General features: G+C 39.7%; 1 non-coding gene across 2 annotated transcripts in view; it reads left to right on the top strand.

Annotated features, from left to right (window-relative positions):
• Positions 1 to 371: 371 nt before the first annotated feature.
• LOC110531933 (uncharacterized) overlaps positions 372 to 6,272 on the top strand; it is a 140,757-nt gene continuing 134,856 nt past the window's right edge. For both annotated transcript variants that reach the window (XR_016483215.1, XR_016483216.1), the window contains exons 1-2: positions 372 to 1,057; positions 1,243 to 1,318. This is a non-coding gene — a transcript (uncharacterized LOC110531933). The remainder of the gene's footprint in view (positions 1,058 to 1,242; positions 1,319 to 6,272) is intronic.

Here is a 6,272-nt window from a genome sequence, read left to right as displayed (position 1 = left end):
AAATGAGTCAACCTAGATTTCTGGCAACGCCGTGGCAGATAGGAACATCGTTGAGACAAGTCCAATGCCAGTGGTCACAGACGTCAGTTCAACGTCTAGTATTGATTTACATTTGGTTGAGTTGTCAACTAACATGAAATCCATTTAAAAAAAATCTGTCATTGGATTTAGGTTAAAACTTGGGTAAAAAAAAGACATGACTTTAAGTTGATGACTTTTTGCAAAACCAATTAGTTTTCCACACTTTGATTCAATGTCATCACATACATTTTTTTGGATTGAATTGTCGTGGATCCAGAAGCATGAGAGGAGCCTGTCAATAAATTATGTTAATTACACAGGACATATTTGGAGGCTGTTACTGTAATGATGAAAGGGAGCATGCTCTGTTATGTGCACTGTGAAGTGCGATTTCTGCTCTCATTGTAGTAGCCTATACCTTTCCAGTTTTAGTTTTCATGGTTTTACTGCAAGTAGCCTAAGGTGTCAATTATTATTTTCTCCAGCAGTGCAATTACTTTGGAGGAGTTGCTTCAAGCCGTGAAATCAGTCACAGGTTGCACTGTTTTGCAGCGTCTCAGAGCGAGGGTCTTTGGTGAGAGCGGTTCACTGTCGCTGTCGGACCAGTTTGTTTACCTCATTGTGCGTTGACATTGCGTCGTCAGACACATAGGCTAGACATACTAGAGCTTGAGTGCCTGAATTTAAATCATTTTTGGCCGACTGTACATGCAGATTGCGTTTAGTTTAGCATGGTCAAGCAATTGTTATAAAGGTTGTAGAGACCAAAGTGCGTGGGGAAAAAATGGAGAGAGAAACGACATCTTTGAAGCAGCAATATTGCTGCACAACTGTTATGAACGTTATCTCGTCTTTATTCTCTGTAGCGTCCCTTGCCTTTTGCATATTATTAAGTGTACAAACATCAGCGATCGCGGACAGGGTCCTGGATTTGGAAACTGGACATGGCGAGCAAATCTTTCACAGGGTCCCCAGTTTTTCTGTGGATCAGTTTAATTCATTGATTCAAGAGAGAGTGGATGAGCTCCTGTCACAGGTAAGCAAGCATCTCACGTGCACTTGCTAGCAATATGGTCAGGTTGGCAAATGACTGAACGCTTGTATGCTATGATTATTTATAAACAATATGAGTGTATTCCCTAATCGGTTTTAATCTTTAATCTACCCTCTGCTCTTCAAGGTTATGTAATTTAGCCTGATGTTTTTTATTTTTATTTACAGCGCTCCTATGAAAATTTATCGAAGGTACGGATTGCCCGACAAGTTAGCCATACTCCTGATTGCAACTGTCCCCCAGGTAAGAGCACGTTTATTAATACACCTTTACCATCACAATGTGTTATTGAGTTTGTTTAACAATAGTGATAAAGTAGCCTATCATAAGGAAGCTATCCTATTGTAAGAATGCTATCCTGTAGGCCTATCTACCTTGTGTTTAGAACAGTGTCCGCACTAGAATGCTTTCAACTACATTGTTCAAAAACATCAGTCACATTGCATAGGAGACATGAGACAACCACGGTGGTTTACATAGCCTTTACATTTATTAACCTGCATGGGGCAATGATGTATAAATACTGAGCAGTCTATTTTCAAACCATTTAATTCCTGGAGCAAATACCAGAAAATATAGTTAGCCTAATATTGAGCTCCCAAATGTGTTATTTTATGATAGGCTACAATTGCTTTTTTTCTATGCATTTCAATTATGGGATTGTTCCCAGAGGAGAGACTGGTCACTTAAGAGCATGATGTGACACTATTCTTGTCTTTCCTGGTGTGTTGATAGTTGAGGGGAGTATGAAGGATGCAGACAGCTGAATCACTGCTACAGCAAACAGAAAGAGCAGTGTTTAACAGCTATACATGGAGGCGCTGAGAAGTTGTGTGAAGAGTGGGGCAGTGTCTCAAAGTCTGCTCAGTACTCTTGCATATTTTACCCTCTGATAGGTTACATAGCCTACAGTCATGCACATGTGCTGATATTAGTCACACACAGAGCAAGGATGCAGACAACAGTAGACTAATTGTGTTCATGTAGACCATAACTATTAGTTAGCCATAAAAAGCTCATAAGTTATTTTATATTTTTGTGTAGCATCAATACAGTCTAAAGGCAGGCATATAATTGTAAAATAAAAAATAAAAAAACACATGTTCCTCAAAATAACCTACCCTACTGTCTGGTATACCACACTGTCTGTTATAAGGATTCATTTTTTCAAGGTATTTATTACACTGTATTACCTTGATAATCCAGTGAAATAACCAGTTTTCAACAGCAGATGGAAACACTTATTCTTGGAATACTGATCAAGATCACAATAATAAGGGATTATATGTGGTTATGTGCTTTTTAGGAGATTATGTTGGGATGATATTTTGTCGTATTAGGCTATTGTTTGCTGTGCCGTTAGAGTGAATGAGGAACATGAATGATGGATGGCTCTGCAACATGGGTCACGTTATTATTAAGTGCACTTTTGTCCATCAGTCATATCTTACACATGTTCATGATCAAGAAACTCAACCAGGAGGATATATTAGATGAGGTAGTCTGACTATTCATTGTTGAGCTTTGCTCCTAGAGACCCACATGATGTACACGCTTTTGTTCCAACCATCTACTCATACACCTATTCAATTAATGAAGAGTTCGATGATTAGTTGAATTGGAAGTATTTTAGTGTAAAGAACATCACACTGCTGGCTAGTGATTACCACTTCCTCCACTTCCGCCACGCAAACACACGTGACCACCTTACCCAGTCGCACAATCGAAAAGTGTGGACACATCCCCATGTGCTACACTAGGCTAGAACAAAAGCTTGTACACAAGGATTTCACCGTCATTATCATATGAAGACATCATTGGAAATATTTCAAGGGTTGTAAGAGTATGGTATGGTGCAGTGTTGTACATTCTATAGCAAGTCCAGCTTTCACCATACTATTGCCAATGCTTGCTTGGAAAGCCTAGTTTTTAAACCAAGTACCTCCTTTCTCTATCTGAATGGATTCACTCAACGTAATCCTTGCTGTGGTCACAGCCTGTGGCTTAGGCACAGAACCGTAATGTCTTTTTCACAGTCTGCCAGAGTTGATGGAGCTGAACCTCAGACATAGGGATGAGCCATAGCTTCAGGATATTCTCCAGGTTGGCACTTCCCATTGCAAAACATTTCAGGTTTAGCACACAAAGTAATCTGTGTTTAAAGTGGAACTGATAGTGTTTTAACCACTTTCCAGATATGAAACAATAGGCAATCATAATTTCTGTAAAAAAAATATGAAATTCCTAGTTTATGCTACAAAACCAACTTTATAAGAGGTTTTAAAAATAGGTTCCATATTTGACTCAACGAATCCATGATGTACACTAAGGCATTGTTGGCAGAATAGATGGATGCAGTTCAATGCATGATTAATATAATTCATCAATACATTTCTGGTTAGTCAAAAAAGTATTGCTATCAGGTTGTAAATCACAGCTGGCTTGGTACATCATTTGCTGCTTCCATTCGGGATGCACTGTTTTAGTTTCAGTGACTCAATATTCTGGACAAAAATGGACGAAGGCTGGGAATGTCAATACAATCAAACTAGCAAGGGAAATTATCAAAAGTCATTCATAACGTGGCTAATAGGCTAGCGTATCTATTTATATAGCAAGCTAAAAACACGGAGCCTAACGTTAGCTAGATAGTTAGCTAGCTGCTAGGAGGATGTAATTTCATGCCATTGGAGCAGTGGGTGAGTGACTGACTTTTCCCCCTCATATCGTTTTTCGGTGGCTATACACAGCTAGAGATGTAGCTGTCATTTGGTTGGCTAGCAAGAACTTGAACGATTGTAATTGTTAGCATATCTTTTGCATTTGCAAATTCAGAACAACTGATGAATTTACGAATGCGCAACACCCTCTGAATATGACTGGTGTCAGTAAACTTAGACACATTTTTTTTATAATTAGTCAAGAACGCTCTAGATAACATTTGAACAGCCTAACCAGCTCTGCTACGGCGAGTAAAATGATCAGAGTGAGGTGTTCTCTCATTTGTGTCTGGAAGTAGCTAGCTAGCAAGCTAGCCAACTTTAACCAGTAAGCTTTGGTGCTTCGTTGGGACCAATATGCATTGGCAGGCAAGCTGCAGAAGGATGAGGAGGCTACAATTCCCCATTGTTTATCAGTGGAATTTTGATGGCAAATGGCTTGTTTGTATAAATGCCTACTGTTGATTGGCTATAGCAAATCGGTCTGTGTAGATGTTTTTATTCAGTTTTATTTACTGCAGTGTCTACTAATTGTCCAAACACATGGCCGCTTTCCCACTCTATATTGCTATACAATTTTCACAAATGCCTTACAATGCTAGGGAATTACGTATACTAAGAATTTATGAAAACGTGAAAATGACTATATCTAAGTGGTCGCTTGTCAGATTTAAAAAAAAAATGTTGTTCTTCCTGGGAGTGAAAATGAACAGATTTTAATAAGATTTCATGTTGCTAAAATGCTGTCAGTTCCACTGTAAATGCAACAAAGAGATTGCTAACAATAGTGCGCTGCAATAAAAGACACAGTTACACTCACCAGATGATGATGATCATTTTAAACTTCTTGTTGAAAGTCATTCTTGAAAGGGGAGAAACTAACAAATGAGCAACAACATCGTCTTTGATAACACCTGCTGCAGCCACTGCAAACTAGCCGTCGACAAAAGCTAGCTAGCTAGACCATGGGAAAACTTCTACTTGCTATTCAAGAAGGAAAAAGTTTACATATGTTTTTGTTAAAAAACGTTCCCACCCATTAAGTCAAATTGTGAATGGTTAATTGCACTGTCACTCCAAAATGTTGCCCTAATACCGTTGAATGGCAGATGCATTTATCTAGCTTCGGATGGCCTAGCCAATGGCTGACTTAGCTAGCTAGATTTACCTCCCCAGAGACCAGCAAATAAATGTTTTTTTCTTCAGTATTAACCCTTTCTTTTACAACAAAATCTGAAGAAATTAAATCAGAAAATCATTGAAAATAATATCATTATCATCATTATTTTATAAATCCTTAGCCCTTCTCTGAAGGCCCCTTAGCCCTTCATAGAAGGCCCATTTTTCCCACTGTGTTTGGGTTAGTAATAATTTGTAGTGTTGCCATATTTTCCCTCAGCACACTATTTTGAATGTCTAAAGAATCCATGTGTTGTTCTGAAATATGAACACAGAAATACTGGACATTTTGAACTCTGGACATATTGGACATTTTGGTGATTTGGCAAAATTACTACAATCATGGTCTTGGACTCGCATTTTCCTGGTTTTGATCTTGATTCGGTCTCGATTTGCTTCGGTCTTGCATTGTATATTCACACCCCACCTCTCTCAATCCCCCTCGACACCCCCTTTAAGTTACGCTTCAGAAACCTTGGCAGCCAAACGCATGCCAAAGGCCTTAGGGAAAAGAACAACAGCATATAATATGAATGTGTGGTGTATGACTGTTTTTTCAGTCTTGCTTGTCAATGAAAGGGGTCAACGAAAGGGCATAATGCTGCTTTAGCGCAACTCTGAAATTGATCATTACAGAAATTTGTTATCACTCTGCGTGTTTCACTCATCTGTTATCGCACAGTAAAGCCTGCTGTATTTTGCAGTGGCAGTAGCAACACACAAGGCTACACAGACACATGCCCAACATGTCAAACAGCCAGAGGAATCGCTCCCTCTCAACTCTCTGTGATGGGATTGGGTTACAAGCTAGTGCTTTTCCCTCCAGACTCTCACAACCAGATGGCCTGATCGTTTGCATTTTACCAATCTTCTTAGACATCAGCAGCAACTACTAAAACAGGTCATTAATAAGTGGCAGGTCAGATTGAGCCATCTGTGTGGTTTGACACTGGGAGGTGCATGCATGCATGCATGCATTGGCTGAGTAATTACTGAGTGCAAGGTAAAGCTAAGCAGACTCCCAGCTAGCCACAGAGACAGCTGCTTCTCATTAGCAGTAGGGCCTGGAGACATGTGCTGGAGTCTGGGACCACAGTGGGGGAGCCATCCTGGACTGCAGTCTATAGTGGTGCCCTCTTTTTATACTGTGGTCTGTCTGTGTGTGTGTGGATCTGCATGCGAAATGGAGGGACAGACACAATGAGAGATAAAATAAACATTAAGAGCATTCCCTCAGGTTAGAGAGGAAGAAAATGCTGATGGCATGACTTATGAGCAATGTCACAATGCCAGGCTGC

This window comes from Oncorhynchus mykiss, chromosome 9 (assembly GCF_057628025.1).
Source record: "Oncorhynchus mykiss isolate SJ-2025 chromosome 9, ASM5762802v1, whole genome shotgun sequence".
Lineage (NCBI taxonomy): Eukaryota > Metazoa > Chordata > Actinopteri > Salmoniformes > Salmonidae > Oncorhynchus > Oncorhynchus mykiss.
Note: the sequence above shows the minus strand (reverse complement) of the source record. Positions and strands in the feature narration are given on the sequence as shown.